This window comes from Ailuropoda melanoleuca, chromosome 8, assembly GCF_002007445.2.
Source record: "Ailuropoda melanoleuca isolate Jingjing chromosome 8, ASM200744v2, whole genome shotgun sequence".
NCBI classification, from domain to species: Eukaryota; Metazoa; Chordata; class Mammalia; order Carnivora; family Ursidae; genus Ailuropoda; species Ailuropoda melanoleuca.
Genome location: NC_048225.1, coordinates 97,688,569 through 97,710,380, shown reverse-complemented (window position 1 = coordinate 97,710,380; position 21,812 = coordinate 97,688,569). Strand labels below are relative to the sequence as shown.

The 21,812-nt window shown below is 36.7% G+C and overlaps 1 protein-coding gene across 2 annotated transcripts in view; it reads right to left on the bottom strand.

The window, feature by feature from the left end:
- The window catches only part of CRB1 (crumbs cell polarity complex component 1), a 201,495-nt gene that overhangs the window by 56,434 nt on the left and 123,249 nt on the right, over positions 1–21,812 (bottom strand). The gene's annotated exons all lie outside the window — the stretch shown is intronic.

The following is a 21,812-nucleotide window of genomic DNA, read 5'->3' as shown; positions in this document are numbered from 1 at the left end:
TGGTCTTAAATATAATCATATTTGATTTTATAAAGCAGGATACTTTGAATAGGTAAGGTGTTTGGGACATACTTAGAGTAATAGGTGATTTTTTGTTTGTTTGTTTGTTTTTACATTTTCTGAGAGGAGGACCTGAGGACCTACAGAGAGAAGCTTCCCGTGGGCAATATAGGTGGGAGGTCACCATGGTGCCTGAAATTCTAACCATTAGAGCAATTTCTTTAGGGTGAGACCTTATCTCTTGGAAGCCTTAGTAAAGATGGAAGTATTACCTGAGAGGGGTGGTAACTGTACCATGAGGCAGTTGTTGGTGCTTTATCATGGGCTAATATCTGAGCTTCAAAATCTGCCATGGAACTGATGTTAGGTAAGTTGTGAAAGAAACCAGGTGATAAGGCAGAAAAGATGTAAAGCAAAAGACAATGTAATAGTGTATTTTTTTCATTCATTTATTACTCATTCATCCTTTCAACAGGTGTCGGAGCTAAAGATATGATGATGAGTCAAACTAGACATATTCTTGTTTCATGGGGCATATAGTTTAGCCAAGTATACATTAGTAGGGAATGTTGGGCAGACAGGGACCTTGGAAACTAAAGGAAGAATTTAATCCACTGGGGCTAGCTGGTGAAGGTGGGGTGGGGAAGAGAGGGAACATATTCAGAGTTCCCTATTAATGGTTCATCTTGGAGTTTCTAGTACTCCTCAGGGATCCAGAATGAAGTAGAATAAACATTGACTAACGATCAGACAAAAATGTATTTTAAATCCCAGCTTTAATACTTATGAGGCTATGAGACCTTAGGTAAATAGCTAATTTCTTTAAGCTGAAGATTCTTCGTCTATGACATACTATGGACATAGTAAAGCATATTAAACTGTTTTTGTGTGTGTGTGTGCATGCATATAAAATGAGAATTGTAAAGGCTTCAAGCATAGTAGTCATTCAAAATCATTTCAACAGGTTTTTTTGTTTTTTGTTTTTTGGGGGAGCAAATGTGAATGCCAAATAACGTGGATAAATATATAAAAGGCATACTTACCAAATTTGTAGGCAACATGAACTTGCTGAAGATCATGAAGACTCAGAGCAAAAATAATTGTTACCTACCCAGCAGTCTTTTCCCCAATACAACCTCCCCACCTTCCTTATGGGCAGAACATGCCTCCCACCAAAAAGGATGCAAGTGACAAATACAGTTTTTCACATCCTCCTTTACAAGTTGGGTCATAGGCCGGTAGTTCAATCCTGGTCAATAGGACCTGAGAGGAGTTCTGTTAGGGGGAATCTGCAAAAGGCTTTCATTCCTAATTTAAAAAAGATATGCCCCTGATATTGTCTTGCAGAGATGTGCTCCTGGAACTGCATTAGCCATGCTACAGCCCTAGGGGGATAAGTCTAAAAAACATGCAAGATACTGAGAATGGGATCCTTGTTAAGTCAGATTTCTTTGTGACCCCAAAGCATCCTAATTAATGATATTACAATTATCAGGATCAAGAAAGGTCTTTATAGGCTTAAATGATGCACTCTAAAAGGAACTTTATCAAAGAAAAATGTAAATTTGTACATCTTGTCCTTAAATTTTATTAAAATTTAAACAAACTTAGAGAGCGTGCATTAAAACTGGGTAGGGCATGAGGGCAGGAATTAGAAAAAAAGGCAGGATGTACATCCCGGAAATGTACACTAGAGTTAGAAACAGATGTATACCCAGCACCATGGATAGAGCTAAATAACATGATGCCAAATTAAAAAAAGGAAGAAAGAAAATGGGAACTTTAACACAATACACATGTATTAACAAAACAAGAATTTATACGCATACATGCAGCCTGAAGTATGTCTATCCAATATAGTACTGAGATTTCCAAAAGGAGGGGAGAAAAAATGCATGGGGGATGAAGGAAATGAATAGAATAGGATAGAAATAAAACAGGTAAGCCAAGATTCTCATGTGAACTAACAAGAAGTCTTCCATAAACTAAGAAGACTTAACTCTTCACTTGAGATTAGTCAACCACAAAATTGGATGGAGGAGACATAGTTTATCATTGAAGGCAGAGCAGTTTCAATTGGTAATAAACTTAGTAACAACCAGTGATAATTAGTATTAACATTATGAAATGTAGTTTATGGTTTACTTTAATACATATATAATCCCAATTTATGTTTGAAGTATGGATCCATGGTAATGTAGCTTCCAAAATTTTATGTGGCTCTGGGGATGTCATGGTGAATGACGGCATCTAGTGTAAAGGCAATGATAATCCCCCTGTGAGTCTAGTTTTGAACTCAAAATATTCATACTAAGTTTTGAGTCCTTCAAGAGGACAGGATGCACACTCCGATAAGGAAATCTAATAGAATAGTAAGTTTACTTGAAATCATGTCATTAGAGAAATTCTTGAAGAAAACAAAGATGTTTAACCTGGAGAAAAGCAAATACCAGGGCACATGAGAGGGGACTTCATGTAGCTGAAAGCCCATCCCATGACATTTTATATTTTATTTGGTCCCACCGGGGGAAATGGGTACCAATGGTAAGACACCATAGAATGTTACACTTACGTTCACTTTGCAGAATCTTCTAGTAGTTGATGCTGATCATGCATAGAATCAGCTATCTTAGGAGACAGGAAATTTCCTGACATTGAAGATGTGCAAAATCAGGAAGGATGTTTTAGGTGAAATTTAAGAGAGGGTGGGGTATTGGGTTCAATGGCCTCTAATGATTCTTCCAGTCCTGAGATTCAATCCTCATTTCTAAGTAAAGATTATGCTACATGCATCATTTCTAAGTAGATAATATAAGTAGAGAATTTCTAAGTGGAGAATATGCTGAATATAGTAAGTTCATAACCTTGTCACAGTTCTAAAAATCTATAAAAAGGGGAAAGCAATAATTTCCTCAGAGGACTGCTATAAGGTTTAAATGAGACGACTGTTCAAATCATATAGTTCCAGGTCGCTATCAGTGTTTATGGAATACCTCTTTTCTTGCCATAATTCCTACCCTCATTTTTTATGAAGATTTTATTTACTTATATGGCAGAGAGAGTGAGTGAGCACAAGCAGGGGAAAGGGCAGGCGGAGGGAAAAGCAGGCTCCCCGCTGAGCACAGAACTCAATGTGGGACTCAATTGCAGGGCCCAGGGATCATGACCTAAGCCAACGGTTAACTGACTGAGCCACCCAGGCATCCCTCCCCACCTCCATTTTTAATTGCTGAAGACTACAGTTAGGCTTTATGACATCCCTAAAGTTTCTGTGTGTTGATTATAGTTAAATTTCGTTTTTCCAGAGGTCTGCTCTAAGTGATCTCAAGTACCCAGAACATAATCAAGAATAAAGACAAATCCTAAAATCTTCTATGTTTAGAAATAGAGATTACGAAGTTTATCCAGTACTTCCTCAGGCCCTTGTTATTTTAGATACAACTAAAATAAGCTTGATTATCAAGTATCAGAGCTTGCAGTGAAATAGAATCAGCAAAAGAAAGGGATGAGGGGGAGCCATCAGGTGTATTTTCAGCAACAAGAAATGATAGTGGAGAGCTGGACCGTGAATGTGGGCAGATGGAACTCACACTTACCGAGTCCCAAATCTGTGGCAGGCATTGTGTTAAGGACTTCATCTGTGTGGCCATGTAAATGTGGCCACCTTCATTTCAGAGATGATGAAACTGAGCCAAGGCGTGAGTGGTGCCCCGATCTCTTTAACTCCTGAGATAAGCCACTGTTTTTTTCCCCCTACAATATGTTGCCTCCAAGGAAACCAATATAATGAGCTGGCATAAAATAGTATTAAACAGCAGTTTAGAGATATTGAAAATAGGAGGAAACTGATAGCTATCTCAAGGCCTCATTACAAAACAGCATAGGATGATGACAGGAATTACAAAAGTCATCAATTAAATACAAATTGCATGCAATATTTTTTTATTCAAAAATGCAAGAAAATTGGCAACATAGCTCTGAAGTATTTTAAAGCAAAATGATGAAAAGAAAACAAATTTTCCCATGAAAATTATAAAAATGTGGAATGCAAAAGCTCTTTTATGTGGGCCACTCCCAAGACGAACAATATCAGAAAAATGTGGTACAGCTGGTGATTTAATTTGTTTATTAAGATTGTGTATGTGTGCAACACCCACAAAGCAAAGGATTGTCTCTTCAGTATCCATTCCTGTGTTCTATTCTGTTATTACGCTATTTTAAAGTTATGATTTGACAGACACACACACACACTCTCTGGACCTGACATTTTCAAAACCATACGGTAGCTTAGATAAAAAAAATAAAAAATAAAAAAAAAAAACCTCAGCCCAGAGGAAGATTTGATTCAGTCTATTGTGTGAAAAGTATTCTGAGATCTTCAAACGAAAGACAAAATAGCTGCCACAAAGCTTTGCATTTCAGTTCCATGTTTTACTTGATTTTGCACTTCAAAAGTCACACTTTGAAGCTCAGTGGATATAGGTAAGTGATTTTTAGTTTTTTTGTCTTTTTTTTGTTTGTTTTTTTGGCTTTTTTGGGGACTAACAAGTAGAAAATACAGCATGGCACAGGCTCACTCTTGCTGTCTTTACTTTGAAAACTAATTTCAGAGAAACTCAATCCAGTTCAACCAGAGCTATCCTAATTGGCTTTGATCAGTAAATCATCAGAAAGGGCTCTGCTCATGCTTGGTCCTTTTTTCCCTCTTCTTGTCAAAAGTGAATGATTAAACACTGGCGTTACGGTGAATTACAAAAACCTGCTTTGTATTGGGCTGGATGTGTTGCTAGTCCATGTAATGTTTGCTTTCTCTCTGCCTTGGTAAGAATTGGTTTTACATTCTTTAGTAGTGCTGACTGTCGTTTCTCACAAATTTATTAATATTTTTGCTCTGCACAGCCACAAAAATAATGTCAAAGGCCAAGTAAATTGCTGACCTGGTAAGGCCTGACGTTCAAGGCTCTGGACAATCTGGCTTTTATTTATTCCCCTTCCGCCCTCTCCCTGCCAGCATCACTTTCCCCACTGTTCACTACATAAAGGGTCTGTATTAAAACATTTTTAGGGGAATAAAAATTAAAGTACTTTCAAAGCTCTCTCCCCCTCTTGGCTTATTCAAAACCCAACTTTTTTTCAGGGTTCAGCTTGGTGGGCACTTACCCCTGTGGAATGCCTTCCCTCCTAACTGTCAGACATATGCTGTCCTCACACCTCTGAGGTTTGTCTATCTGGAACTCAGCATAGGTTACATTGTATTGCGATTTACTGTTTAATGTTTGTGATGTGCTTTTCTCTGTTTGTAAGTGTGAACGCCTCTTTCTAGCTTTACCTTCTAGTATACTTGTCATTTAATACAAGACTGTATGCTGTAAACTGTACTGTATAATAGTACAATATAAGGTGTGTATGTTTGATGAAGGGTGGGCAATACTGTCGTAAGTTTCCAAAATTCAAACACTGTGCATACAGTCTCCTCCTGCATAGAAGCAGAGTCTAAGGCATCGGGGACAACTCTAGCTTTTATATAAGCTTTTTCTTTTTTTTTTTTTTAAGATTTTGTTTATATATTTGACAGAGAGAGACACAGCAAGAAAGGGAACACAAGCAGGGGGAGTGGGAGAGGGAGAAGCAGGCTCCCAGCAGAGCAGGGAGCCCAATGTGGGACTCGATCCCAGAACCCTGGGATTATGACCTGAGCCGAAGGCGGACGCTTAATGACTGAGCCACCCAGCCATCCCTTTCTATAAGCTTTTTAGACCTGACATTCATAGATGCCTAAATCATCCATGAATGGACATTATGGGTCTATCTATTGATCCCTTGAAAATTTATGAAATATTTTGTGATTTGCTGTTACTATATTTTGTGCTTTTACTGGGTAGAGAATTTATAGGAGCGACTCTCTAACAGTGTCAGTAGTGCGTAGTGGAGACGTGCATTCCAAAATGCAGATCCCTAAGATATATCTCTAGAAACCCTGATTCTATAAATCTGGATTAGGCCCAGATATCTGCATTTTGACAAGCACCAGGTAATTCTGATAATGGCACTCCTCAGACACGGACCAAAATTTCAACAAGATGTCAAGGGATATTTTATCCCCAAAAGCACAAGCAACTCTGTTTGAGGAAAGAAAACTCTTACAGAGATACAAATTATATCTACCCATTAAAAGGTATCAATTTGGGGAACCTGGCTTGGAGGCGACATTTTATTTTTTATTTTTATTTTTTGAGTTGACATTTTAAACTGTCCCAACCATGACAGTGGCTTTCAGAGCAAACAAATAAGTTGATAGAGGTTTCTTGTGAAAAGTCTGGAGCTACTGTACCAAAATATTTCTTTAAAATTACTATTTAGCCAAAACTTGAGGTCTCTAACCTGCCGTGGATCATACCATATGCCACCTATTAACTGATTAAATCTCATTATGTCCTTCAAAAGATAAACAGAACATATTAAATATGTGCCAGGGCATTTCCCTCCACATTTTGTCTTTTTCCTCTAATCATTTTTCCATTTCACCCTTAGTACAATCTTTAATATTTAAAAAAAAAATTTTGGCATAATGTAGCTATTTATACAGACATAATTTCTGAACTGTTTTCCATTTATTAATGACTAGACTATTTAATAAATATCGAAGAGGAGGGAGGTGTTTGGGGGTTAAACATTCTAGAAATGGTTTCATTTAATGTGTGCCCCTTCAGGAGATCATTTAGTTCCTGAGTCCTAGCTTTGTCCATAGAGAAGGGCAAGTGAACACATTGTCCTGCCTGCCTCTACAAGCTGTTATGAGAATTGAATAGGCAAGTCATATGCAAATATTTTGGAAAATATAAAGTACCAAACAACTGTAGGGTTATATATTTCTCTAAATGTTTTAAATTTGAGGTTTGGTTAAAAAAAAGTAAAAATCTCATTATTTAAAAAATTAAGTAACAAGAGAACCATTTGAAATGTTAATTTTATGTTTGAAATATATCTGTTTTATAAATATAAATTCTAAGCTATTTAATGAAAATATGCAGAATATTGAACACACTATTAGCAATGCCTACTGTACAGTGTTCAGAATATTGTGCTAAGTGTTTAAATATTATTCATTTATAAGAAATAAACACTGTTTACAGTTTTTTTCTTTTTTTTATGGGGGGAGGGGCAGAGAGAGAGAGAGGGCAGGGAGACAGAGAGAGAATCTTCAGCAGGCTCCCTGCCCTGTGCAGAGCCCGACAGAGGGTTCGATCTTATGACTCTGAGATCATGACCTGAGCTGAAATCAAGAGTCGGACACTTAACTGACTGAACCACCCAGGCGCTCCTACTGTTTATTTCTTATAACTTCACAGTGAGATAAGTATTATGAAGCTGAACAAATTGAAACTGCCCAAGAGAATTAGCAAGAGGCAGAGCCAGAGTTTATATTCAGATCTGGCAGTGTCCAAAGACCATCTAATTAACAATTATGTTATTTTGTTGCTCAAAGTTTTCTTTATACTTACTATACCTCTGTCATATATGTAGCTATATCATGATCACAAGAAATAAGTTTGAAGAGTATAAACAACAGTGACAGCCGTCAACAATAATAGTAATGGCTTTTTGGCAGGGGTACATCTGTCTATCATCTATCTAGTAGCTCCTCTCCATGTCCCACTAAAATACATATGAAGACATGAAAAAGATGAGTGCTAACAAAATAACTAAAAAATAAAATTAAAAGATAACTTATTGTCTAAAATGGGGAAATGCCTAACTATAAAATCAAAGGAGTGGAATTAAACAAAGCCAAGATCATACATAAATATAAGACAAAACATAAAGTAGCAACGGAACTGATAACTGAACTTATCTCATAAACCCCACTCCCCAAAGGGAGAGTCTGAAGACACGGTGCTCCTAAGAGGTCTGTATTAATGAGAAAAGCAGGCAACACCACTCAGCTGCTTTTTAGAGCCAGTCAGAGTACGATTTCCCTCTTCCATCCTTATACTTTGTATTTCTACATGCCTTCAGGAATGACAACTTGCAGAGAAAATAAGGCAAAGGTAAAGACAGATAAGTATACTTTGTGTAATGCATCCCACAAGTGCCATTGAAATGCCCGCCTAAGAGGGAAAAACTCTGGCTGGAATTGAACCTTTGCCTGTATTCCACTGGTCTGAAGTATGTGCTGGGTAGGTAAGATCCCACTTCAGCAGTGTTGCAACAGATGAATACCAGCCACCTAAAATCAAGCAGGAACTGCTTTCCTAGTGCTGATCTGAGGTGGAGATTTGACCATTACCCAAGGTAGTTAATGAGGATGTACAATGTAGCTCACAAATTTATTCTGTTGGCTAACACTGGGTCTAGCTGTGTCCTTGCTAAGGAGACAGGACTGAGGTCATGTCATGTATAAGTTAAGCTGATCTGGCATCAAGCAGTAATAAAACCTAAATGAAACCTGCTTAAATAATGTTTATTGGCTCATTAAAGAGGAAGCCCAAGACATTGCCATGGTAGTTTGACCTCAAGACTCAACAAGGTGAAGAATTCAGGTATCTACTCTTTCCACTCTGGTGGGTGAAGGCTCAACTTCATCCCAGAGCTATTCTCATAGTTATGGGATGGCTGCAAGTGGCACTCTACCTACATGTTTCTTCATTCATATCCTTCCCTTAGGTCTTCCTTAAGAACAAATAAGAACTCTCCCAGAAACCATCAGTAAATCTTTACTTATATCCATTCCTAAAGGAATCGGCGGCAGGTAGGGAAAGGGAATAGGATTACCCTTTGGAACTGAGAGTGGAGTCAGCTTCCCTATAACTGGCTGCTAGGAAAAGGGGATTATATTTAATAAATTAATGCTCTTTTAGGAAGGAGTAAGGACAAAAGGGATGCATGGTGGTTGATATATACCATATATCCATCATACATCCCTAGTGCTCCACAAAAGAAAGAAAACATTACACTAAGAAGTCAATTTATTTTTCTGAAATTTTAATTTATAAAGGGATATGAAGAAAATTTTAGGAGATTACACTATTTTTGTGATAATATGCATGAAAACTGGCTGCTATGTGTGACATAATAAGAAATATATATTTGCTCTCTAACCCCAGTTTCTACACAGAACTCCTAAAACTTGTAATTTCCTGAGTGAAACTGGTGATAGTAGCATCTTACACAGAGCTCCTAAATCCCCTGGAATTTCCTGGGTGATAAGAGGGTCTTTTGTTATGAGACAACTTTGGTGGGCTCCTGGATAGCTTCCAAAGCGGGGCTGATCATTGGCAAGACCAAGCCAATATTAGTAGCTTGGAAATTTCATCCTTAGCCCACATCCTTGAGGAAGAGGAGAGGGGCTGAAGATTATTAGCAACCAATCCTATGATGTGATAAAAATTCCACAAAAATTCCCAAAATGTGGGGTGCAGAGAGCTTCCAGATTGGTGAATACATCAAAGGAGGGGGGGATGTTTAGAGAGGGGGCAGAAGTTCCACACCCCACCACCTGGCATACCTTGCTGGATCACACATCTATTTTGCTGTCCCTGAGTTGTACCCTTTATAATAAACAAAAATGCAAAACAGCATTCGAGAACTTATGGGGCCAGCAAAAGCAAGATTAAGAGGATAATTTGAACCTCTGACAAATGCCTACATCAATAAGATTTTAACTTTACACTTCAAGAAACTAGAAAACAAACTAAGCCCAAAGTCAATAAAGGGAAGGAAATTATAAAGATTAGAGTGGAAATACATAAAATGGAGAATGAAAATATAGAAAAAATCGATGAAACCAAGAGTTGGTTAGCTAGACTAGCCAAGGAAAAAGGAGAGAAGACTCAAATAAATACGATCAGAAATGAAAGAGAAGGCATTAACAATCAATGCCACAGCCTTAAGAAAGAAGGAAGTCCTGCCATATGCAACAACATAGATCACCCTGGAGGAGAGGATGCTCAGTGCTGAGTGAAATAAGCCAGAGAGAGGAAAAAAAGACAAATACTGCATGATCCCACTAATAGGCGGAATCTAAAATAGTCAAACACATAGAGGCGGAGAGAAGAAGGTGGTTGCCAGGGGCAGGGATGAGGGAGAAGCAGGAAGGTGGTAGTCAAAGAGTACAGAATTTCAATTATGAAAACTGAGTAAGTCCTAGAGATCTACTACAGAGCGCTGTGCTCACTGCTAATATACTATATTGTACTTAAAAATTTGCTAACAGGGTAGATCTTATGTAAGTGTTCTTATCACAATAAAAACAGAATGTGAATAGTAAAATACGTGAAAACATTTAAAATAGTTAAACCTGTTTTCAAAAGCAAGTCATAAAAACGTCAAAAAATAAGTACTGCTCTAATTTTAAATTTTGGAAGCAGAAAATAATAAAAAGATCAGTGTAAATGATAAGCCCTATAAGGACAGAGATTAATGAAGGAGAAAGCATAATATGCAGTGAAATTGAGAGATTCAAGAGCTACAGGTTTTTAATTCAACGGAGGGAAAAAGATATATATAAAAATAAACAACAGGTAAATATACAAATAAATAACATACATTTTCTCAAGAAAAAACTTTAAAATCAAGAACAACTAAAAACTTACCACAAAACCAGACACAAAGAAGATTAAAATATATATAGAAATGCAATTTATAATTTATAGTAAGATATTTAAAATCTGAAAACAATGTATAATTTTCTGGGAAATAAAAATGAACGAAATTGACTATATAAGAAATAGAGCATATGAATGATATAAGAGCTAGGAGAAATATTGCAAGAGGTGTCCACCAACAAAAGGTTCAGGCACCAAACAGTTTTTATAAATTAATAATAATGCCCATGCTAGATAGTCTCTTTGAGAAAAAGATAGAAAGGTATTCAATTCACTACATAAACATAGCATATGGTCAGCATCTAAATCTAATATTACCCAAAAAAGATGATGAACCAATCATATTTATGTATATTGATGCAAAAGTACTAAATAAGATATTAACAAACTAAATTAGAAATACGTTTTTAAAAATCCTGGCAAACATTACCTTTTAGTCATGTGATCAAGGTTAATGTCAACACGGTAAGACAGACTGAGAGTGTTCCCTTGATACGATGTGATGAATTGGCACTTTACCTCTGTGGTCTTCCTTCTAAAAGCACTTTAATTAAGAGAATAGCATCAGCCAAATCCCAATTGAAGGACATTCTACAAAAGACCTGAGCAGTACCCTGCAAAACTACCAAGGTCCTCAGAAACAAGGCAGGTCTGAGAAAATGTCACAGCCAAGAAGAGCCTAAGGAGGCCTGCCAACTGAATGTGATATGTAATGTGGTTATCTTGGATGGAGTTAACAGAAAAAATATAACAGGGGAAAACTAAGGAAATCTGACTAAAGTATGGACTTTAGTTAATAATAATAATGTGTCAATATTGGATCATGAATTGTGAAAAAGGTAGCAACCTAACATAAGATCTCAGTAATACGGGAAACTGGGTGTAGAGTATAAGGAAACTCTGTGCTTTCTTTGAAATCATTCTGAAAATGTAACACTGTTCCAAAATAAAAAGTATATTTATAATGCATTAGGGAAATATAAATCAAAATCATGTGGCATACCACCCATTAAGATGGCTATTCCCCAAACAATATAAAATATAGCCAGTGTTGGTGAAGATGTGAGGGAACTGGAATCCTTTTCACTCTGGATGAGAATGTAGAGTGGGGCAGCCACTAGGAAAACCAGTCTGGAGATCCTCAAAAACTGAAAAACAGGATTATCATATGATCCAGCAATCCCACTTTGGATCTGTACCCAAAAGAATTGAATGCAGGGTCTCAAAGAGATATCTGTGCATCCATACACATTATTTATAATAACCAAAGTGTGGAAGCAAGCCAAGTGTCTGTCTTTGGGTGATTGGATAAGCAAAATGTGATACATACATACAGTGAAATATTATTTAACCTTTAAAAAGAAGGAAATTCTGATACATGCTAAAATTTGCTGAAACATGATAAGATGCTAAGTGAAAGAGGCCAGCCACAAGAGTAATACCGTGTGATTCCACCTATGTGAGGTACCAACAGTAGTCAAAACCATAGAGACAGAAAGTAGAACGCTTGTTGCCAGGGGCTGGGGAGAGGAGGGAAATGTTTCATGGGTACAGAGTTTCAGTTTTGCAAGATGAAAAGAGTTCTGAAGATTGTGCAATAACATGAGTGTACTTAACACTATTTTTTAAAGATTTTTAAAATTTATTGAGAGAGACAGAAAGAGCAGGAGGAGGGCCAAAGGGAGAGGGAGGGAGAGAATCTCAAGCGGACACCCCGTAGAGAGCAGAGCCGGATGTGGGACTTGATGTGGGACTTGATCTCACAATCCTGAGATTATGACCTGAGCCGAAATCAAGAGTTGGCCACTTAACTGACTGAGCCAGGCGCCCCTGTATTTAACACTATTGAACTGTATATTTGAAAAAGCTTAAGAAGGCAAAAATTGTGTGTGTATTTTATCATAATGCAAAATGTAAAAAATAAGAATAAGAAAATCTTTTTAAAAACGCATCAAAGGAATCGGGGCGCCTGGGTGGCACAGCGGTTAAGCATCTGCCTTCGGCTCAGGGCGTGATCCTGGTGTTATGGGATCGAGCCCCACATCAGGCTCCTCTGCTATGAGCCTGCTTCTTCCTCTCCCACTCCCCCTGCTTGTGTTCCCTCTCTCGCTGGCTGTCTCTATCTCTGTCAAATAAATAAATAAAATTAAAAAAATAAAATAAAATAAAATAAAAACACATCAAAGGAAGCAATTCAAAATTATGATCATTCCAGAAATATGGATACAGTCTAAAACTGAAGAATTTGTCAACAGCATACATTAATCTGTATATGAACAAAAACATGATACTTTGAATAGGTACTAAAACTCAATAAAGTTCAACCCCTCTAGAAAATAACATTCTGCTAGACTTGTGAAACAGAAGCGTGTAAGATCAACATGATAAAGTGCCTCTGTCTTTTACCAAACACATATAATGGTCACTGAGTAAGGTAAAATCAGGAACCTAATGAGTTAATATTTAATTATACTTAATTATAATCAATTACATATTAATTAACCTTAACACATAATTTACATTTAAATATACCTTTTGAGGTCTGTCATCAAATCTGGTCATCCTAGTAAGAGATGAAACAAAAATTGCAGCTATTGGGAAGAAGTAATTTGCAAACAAAATGTAACACATGTTATGCAACATTTAAAGTTGACTCACTGTCCTAGAGCCTGAACATTAGCTCATTTTATCCTTTTAGTAACTCTAGAAAATAGACATACTTCCGTATTAGGAAACGGAGTCTTAGAAAGGTTAAGTTCGCACAACTAGTAAGTGGCTGAGTTCTTACTTGAATCTCTGTCCATTGAATCCTAAAGGCCACGTTCCTTTCATTCCTCAGGCTGGGGTCATTTAAATTTTAGCTCTGATTTACAAAACCAGAGATTTATCTGCAGAGCCACATAATCCACCAAAATTATGTTTTTAGGAAATATTTTGGAGGAGAGAGACGGGAAGGTGGAAGAAAAACGCAAAAATATTTCTGGGTGGGATTACAATTGTTTTAAATTTTCCTCATTCTTTTCTGGATTTTCCAAGTTTTCTACAAGCATATTTTATTTTACTTTGATTTAGAAAAATGTAATAGACCTCATATTTGAAAACAGACACAAAAAAGCTTCCAAGTCTCTGAAAGCCCAAGTAAACAATAAAAACTTAAAGCAGGGCTGGATGAGTACTATCTGAATAAGAAATCTCATCTATCAAAATGAAGCTGAAATGGGGTTTTTGTTTATTTTGTTTGCATAGTTTATGGTTTACTCTAGAAGAAAAAGTCAAGATTGGGTTTTGTAAGAGCACTAGAGATTCAAGAGTTTTCATTAGGTGCTTAACATTTCTGTTTTAAAAATGTATCTTTGTTGATTTCATTGTTTGTAAATGTCCTTTTACTCTTGGTTCTGCTGGTCGCTCCAGCACTCAAAATCTCTGACCCCACTTTAATGACAGAATGCTACGAAGGTTGTACCACCATCTAGTGGTAACTCAGGCTAACTGCAGAACCATTCATTCATTCATTAGTTCATTTACCCATGAGATAAAAATAGCTGCTTGTGTACTTGCTGTGTATTTAGACATTTTGCCGAACTTTTCGGTTTTATTGATTCAGCCCTCACACATGGTAGGCAGACTTCTAATATGGCCCCCATGATCCCCATCTCCTGGTATCTACACTCTGGTGTAATCCCCTCCAATTGGTTTTGTTTTGGAACTAGGAACTTGATTCTAAAAAAGCAACGTCGCAGAGGTGATGGGGTGTCACTTCTGTGATTATGTCAAATAGACTTCCATCTTTTCAGATGGCTCTCTTTTTTGATGACTTTTATTAAATTACCACCGATAGAGGGCCCATCACTATTAAGGAACTGAGGCCCTCTGTCCGACCACCCTCAAGGAATTGAATCCTGCCAACAACCATGTGAGTGAGCTTGGAAGTGATTACTTCTCAACTGAGCCTTCGGCTGAGACCCCAACCCTGGCTCACACCTTCACTGAAGCCATAGGAGAGACTCTGAAGTGGAGGGCCCAGCTAAGGATATCGCACATAAACTTTGAGGTAATGAACAGGTGTTATTTTAAGGGGCAGAATTTTGGGAATGACTTGTTAAGCAATAATAGATAACTAATACATCACAGTAACTTTCTGAGGGAAGTAGCATTATGACCCCTGTCTTATAGAAACCTAAGTCTCAGAAGAGATGGAATAATTTAACCAAGCATGCATACTAGTAGCTACAAGAGGTAGAATTCAAAATCAGATCTGTTTGATTTACTAAACCATGTTCTTACCAACTCTATCATGCTGCCATCCTGTTTAAATATTTCCCACAAGCCAGGCACTGTATAGGGAACTGGGGATGCAGAGAGGAAAGACATTAAGAAGCTCACAAGCTTATTATGGAAAAATGACAACTGAAGTAATCAACAGTTGCATTAGGGTATCCTAAATGTTACATTCATTAGAGTGTTTAAATGTGAAATTTTAATGCACAAAAGATGTGCATCCAACAGCAAGGGAATAGGGATGAAGGTATATCTGAAGGCAGGAGGTAAATCAAGGAAGTGTTCTTCAAGATGACACTTGAACTGAAAGTCATGGAGGGTGAATCAGAAATAACATTGCAAATGGAAAAAAAGCACATGGAAATACATAGAAAATGGAATATTTCCTGACTCTTGAAAAAAGCAGAAACATATTTTTATTGTATATGTGCACAAATATACATACCTATATTTTATAGGAATGTGTGTATATGCTACACATATCACATATATAATATATATGTAATAACTTGACTCCCTTCCTAAAATACAGACCTATTTTTTAACTACCTTTTCTCCACTTATTTGCTTTTATATTTGTCTAAAATAGTTTAATCATATATGTGTGGTTCTATTTCTGGACTCTATTGTGTTCCATTTGCCTATGTCTGTCCTTTGCCAATAGCACAATGTCTTGATTGCTGTACCTTTATAGTAGATCTTGAAGTCAGGTAGTATGGGTTCTTCAACTTTGTTCTTTTCCAAATTTGTTTTGGGTATTCTATTTCTTTTGGCTTTCCATATAAATTTTAGAATCTCTTTGTCAATTTGTACCAAAAAAAATCTTCCTGGTATTTTAATTTGTATTACATTACAGGCATAGGCCAAATTTGGGAGACTGGATATCTTAACAGCATTGAGTTTTCCAATCAACGAACATATCTCATGTATGTATCTCATTTATTTGGACTTCTGTGATTTCTCGCATCTGTGTTTTATAGTTTTCAACATGCTAATCTTGCAACTATTATTGTGTTAATACCTAAGTACTTCATGATTTTTGTGCTATTGTAAATGATACTTGAAAAATGTTTCTTTTTCAAATTCATATTCAATATTGGCATGTAGAAACACAATTATTTTTGTATATTTACTTTGTATCCTGCAACCATATTAAACTCATCACTTCTAGCTGCTTTTTGGCAAATTATTTGAGATTTTTCTACTTAAATAATCACATCATATATTAATAGAGGGGCTTTTATTTATTTTTTCCAATGGGTATAACTGGGTTTTTTCTTTGTTTTATCATATTGCACTGGTCAGGGCCAGCAATACAATATAGAATAGAAATGGTTGATAGTGGATAGTTTTGCATTATTTCTGGTTTTAAAGAGAAAATATTCAGTCTTCCAAGTGTCTTTTATACTTACCTTGCTTGAGAATACTTTTTTAAAGCCATTTCTCAAGATCTTCATTTCCTTGTATAGATCTGAATTTCTCTCTGCTATTCTATTCCTTCTGCTTGAAAGACTTCACGTAATAGTTATAGCAGCACTGGGATGCTGGTAATGCATTCTCTTAGCTTCTGTTTGTCTAAAAACAGTATCTGTTTTGCCTTCATTTTTGAAAGACATTTTCACTGGGCATAAAATCTCTGGGTTGACTTTTTAAAACATATTTTAAATATGTCACATCAGACACAGTGCCTGATGTCTCCTAAAATCCCCATCTTTGCTCCTCTGCATGTAATATATCTCTTTTCTTTGGATAACTATAAGATTTTCTCTTTATCTTTGGTTTTCTGCAGTTTCAGATGTTATATTCAGGAGTGTGTGTATTTGTGTGTGTGTGTGTGTGTGTGTGTGTATTTCTTCTTAGGGTTCTCTGAGATTTTTTAGTTTGGGATTTGGTGTCTTTCATTATCATTACTTTTAGAGAATTCTAAGCTACTTTCTCTTTGAATATTTTCTTGCTGGTACTTCAATTACAGATATGTTAAACTGTTTGATGTCCCAGAGCTCTTGGATGTACTGTCTTTATTTATTTTTTATTTTTCACTTTTTTTCTCTTCATGTTCAGTTTGGATAATTTACACATCTTCAAGTTCACTGATTCTTTCCTTAGTTGAAGTTGTAAAAATAATTCTTCATTTCTGATAATGTATTTTTTAAGTAATTTATTCCAGTTATATTTGACACGTAGAGGAATTTTGACCTCATTGTTGAATTTAACAATCTGTTTATGTATATATCCTCTTTTTTTCTCTAGCTATTTTAACATATTGGTCATAGTTATTTTAAAGATCCTATGTGCTAGCTCCAACATCTGGACCATCTTTGGACCTTAGCTCTTAGTTGTTGCTGTATGTCTACAGCACAGAAGTCATTTCTCTGTATGTTCTTTTCTCCTCTGGTGGTATACTGTTGCTTGTCATTAAATGCTTGCTAGAGTGGTGGTAAGGGGCAAGTGTATTCTCTGTTGTGTTAGCATGGCCTCAGTGTTAGGTAGGCTTCATGTGCTTAGGTCTTGAGGATGGGACTTTTCAGCACTCCTGTGCCTCCTTCTCGTGGCAGCCAACTCTGTCTTATGTCTGTAGCTAATCTTGTACAAAAGAGAATTTCTGATCTCTCTTCCAGTGGTGGAAGGCTTCCAATGTTATAAGTGTAGGAAACTGAATACAGGATTCTCTTCTGTCTCTCCCAAAAGATAAGAAGCTTTTCTTCTTCTACTCTTCTCCCAGCAGCAATGGGTCTTTCCTGTGCTCTGAAAGTGACAAGGTTTACTGTCCCTTCCCCAGTGGCTTAAGATTTTTTGCTCCACATGAGAGAAGGATCTGAATAGGGGGGTGAGTTTTTTTCCTTCTCTGCAGCGGTTGCTGATCACTTCCTGCAGTCCTGAAACAAGAGGGCCGTTCTCTCTGGTCTGCAGCCCTGATTTCTGCAATATTTCTAGGGAGTTCCCATTGAAGGTCTGTGGAAAGGGACTACAAATGAGTGCAAATTCCCATTGTGTCACTTCTATATTATCACCGTAGCCTACACTTGGCCTTTAGTAATTTAACAAAACTGATTTCTTTTTACTCTTTTGCATGACGACCGGTGTCTCTTTCTCCCATGCTCTGCCATAGTTGAACCAATATGTGTGACTCTCCTTAACCTCTTCCTCCTTTGAATTCAATCTATTTGGTTGTCTTTTATCTCAATTCTTTGATGAGTCCAAGAAGAGTTACGATTTTGTATTTTGGGTTTGTCTTATAGCTAGGGTAGAAGTGGTGTTCTTTCCAGAATTCTGCATTCTAGACAAAACCAGAGCAACTTTTAACTTCTGAAATTCCCACTGTATTATTAAATGAAGAACTACAAAAACAGAGTTTAAGAACTGAATTATGAATTAAATGTTTATATTAATTAAATTAATAGTTCAAGACCAACACATACGAATAGCATACTCTTGGTGGTTACTTTAAAAATCTAAATTTAAAGCTTCCTTGAACGTGAGGCTAGTTCTCTGCTGTGATGTCACTAGAGACCCAAAATGTGGGAAACTGGAAAGGAGAGAGAAAAGGAGAGTAGCCAGAAGAACTGTATACCTGATAAAGTTTTGTTGTTACTGCTGTTGCTTTACAGTATGGGAGATGGGAAAAAGAGAGGAATTGAATGCTAATGAGACTTTAGGAGAAGAAACTATAGATATAACCAAAGCCCTTGTCTAAGAGAGAGTTCTTAAGAAAGGCAGATTTTTCAAATGCTGGTCTATGAATGAGTACCTAACACAAATTATTATTTCTTTCTTTTATCCCAAGTCTTCTCTGATTACCCCAGTAGAAGTTAGCCTTTCACTCCCTAGAACCCTTGGCGTATCACACGACCCTCCCTGATTGGTTGCATTATGTTTACATAAGCCTTACATTTTTAACTAGAATAAAGGCTTTATGAGAGGAGAAGAGAAGTCCCTTATTATTTATAAACTCCTTAGTATTTAGCATATCTAAATATACAGTACATTTTTAATTGGCAAAGGGCAATTAATTTTTTCTCCAGGGACATTAACCATTTGTTCAGTTTGTCTAGGTATATCATGATTCTGATCTCTTGAAATTCTCTGACCAATCTCTATCAGGGACTCTGATAGAAATGAATGAGCCCAGAAAACACACAGTTGTCTCTGAAATTTTCTCAAGACCCAGATGGCTCTTGGGCCACAGAATTTCTTTTCTTTCTTTTTTTTTTAAAGACATTATTTATTTATTTGACAGAGAGAGAGACAGCCACCGAGAGAGGGAACATAAGCAGGGGGAGTGGGAGAGGAAGAAGCAGGCTCCCAGTGGAGGAGCCTGATGCAGGGCTCGATCCCAGAATGCCGGGATCACGCCCTGAGCCAAAGGCAGACGCTTAACGACTGAGCCACCCAGGCATCCCTGGCCACAGAATTTCTAAGATCTGGTTCTTAACTTCATGATTGGAAAAACCTAATACTTAAAAAACAAAAACAAAACCATTTATTTATTTGACACAGAGAGAGAGAGAGAGCACAAGCAGGGTGAGCAGCAGAGGGAAAGGGAGAAGCAGGCTCCCCACTGAGCAGGGAGCCCAACGCACGGGACTGATTCCAGGACCCCGGAATCATGACCTGAGCTGAGGGCAGATGCTGAACCAACTGAGCCACCCAGACACCCCCAAAAACCTGTTTAGATGTATCAAGAGTGTATTATGCTAAGTGAAATAAGTTAGTCAGAGAAAGATAAATACCATATGATTTCATTCAGATGTGGAATTTAAGAAACAAGACAGATAAACATAGGGGAAGGGGGGAAAAAGAGAGAGAGAAGTAAACCATAAGAGACTCTTAACTATAGAGAATAAACTCAGTGTTGATGGAGGGACGTGGGTTAAATAGGTGATGGGTATTAATGAGGGCACCTGTTGTGATGAGCACTGGGTGTTATATGTAAGTGATGAATCACTAAATTCTATATCTGAAACTGATTTTATCATATATGTTAACTAACTATAATTTTATTTATTTATTTATTTATTTATTTATTTATTTATTATGTTCAGTTAGCCAACATATAGTGCATTAGTTTTTGATGTAACTAACTAGAATTTAAATAAAAAATTGAAATTTAAAAAACAAAAAACAAAAAAAAAGACATCTGCAACCCTTCATGATGTTGAACTGACTGAACATTGAGAAATTTTGCTTACAGGGTAAGGTGGCAGGAGAAACAGATGTTCCTGACACACACCCTTGGTCCCATATTATCTATTTTATCACCCATCTACCTGTTATAACTTCATAGTTTATCATTCTAAGCTTCAGAACATGCCTTTCCCCATTTGTTTGAAATAATCTTTTTTACTGTCTCTCAATTTTCATTTGATTTGTTTTTTTTTCCTGGGATTTCCTCATATGCCTAGCTCCCTTTGGGTTGTTGACTACATTTCAAAAACTTAATAACATAGCCTTCAGATCCTTGCACTAGAACACAAAGGCAAGCAACATCCATGCTGTTTCCTCACCTGTTCAGTTCTGCATATCCCAGCTAGGAGGAAGCAGGCACATAGGATCCCTTTACCTAGTCCTTTACCATCAGCAATACCCTGTTTTACTCAAGGTAGTTATTTGGCATCAGTTAAAGAACAGAAAATTCACACAAGCTCTGTGTGTGTGTGTGTGTGTGTGTGTGTGTGTGTGTGTGTATGTGTAGCCTGGAGAGTTGATGCCAGCGGAGAGAGGGTGTTAAGTAGATGGGGTAAGGAAGGAGGATCAGAACACAGGGAAGATCTGGGGATTCTTTAAGGTTGAAAAAAGGCAGGGGGTATATAGAAACACAACCTAATTTATTTTTAATTTCTCTCATGTTTCTCTCATTTCTCTCATGTTTCCACTTGGGGCTTTATTTGAGGTAGTCGTCTCTGTTTTTACAGTTCCCTTGTGAATATTAAGCATCTCCTAAACTACCCACCAAAAGCGTGCACCTAAGGTGGGAAAATAGTTCTGGCTTTTAATTAATGTGTTTCTTGTTTCCATTTACAGAAAATTTCAGAGTTTCAAACAGTTTCAGCTAATGTACCTTACTTAAGGTCAGAAGAAACCTTTTCAGAGAGTTATTTCATTGAACTATCACTTTGAATAATGTTGGAATATAAGAGAGTTGTTAGATAATTTTCATTTATGGAGTAGAAATAGTTACTTCTTTCAAAGAGTTTTTCTGCTGCTTACGCTCTGGAGACATCCATTAGTAGCTCTTCAAATTCTAACTTTCTGTGGAAACTGTAACCTCGGGAAAGTCACTTAACCACTGAGGCCCAACCTTTCTTCTCTCTACAAGGCTGATAATAATAAGTACAGGTCAGGGCTGATAGGAAAACAAAATGGTGTAAACAATGCTCTTTGATTCTAGAGTAAGTCAGACTTATTTATTGCTCTTGTTGCCTTAGGAACTAGCGAAGGCATAAAACGCAGAGACATGACTTGGAGATATTCTGTCTCATTTGAGCACAACCTAATACAGGTGCTCTTGTATAAAACAGGGATTCTGTGAAGGGTCTAGATAACTTGCTGAATTAAAATGTTATAACCAAATCTGCAGAAATGGAGAGTGAAAGCTAATCTCATCGTTGACCAGAATGATGACCGTGCACTAAAAGTGACTTTAATAAAAGTGAAATAAGAAAGATTCCTTGAAAGGAAATAGCAATAAGCAAACTGAAGATTAAGATTATTAGGGTTTTTGGATAAATAGATTATAATCTATAATTATACAAATTAATGTATATAATTATAATTAGTTTTGATACAAAATAAGTACTTTTATATCATCTATAATATATAGATATTAGATATATATATATAATACTTCTCTAAACTTCATAAGTTTTGTAGGAAATTTTTAAAAGGATGCATGAACACTACTGATATATAGTGAGATTTTAAAATTGGTCT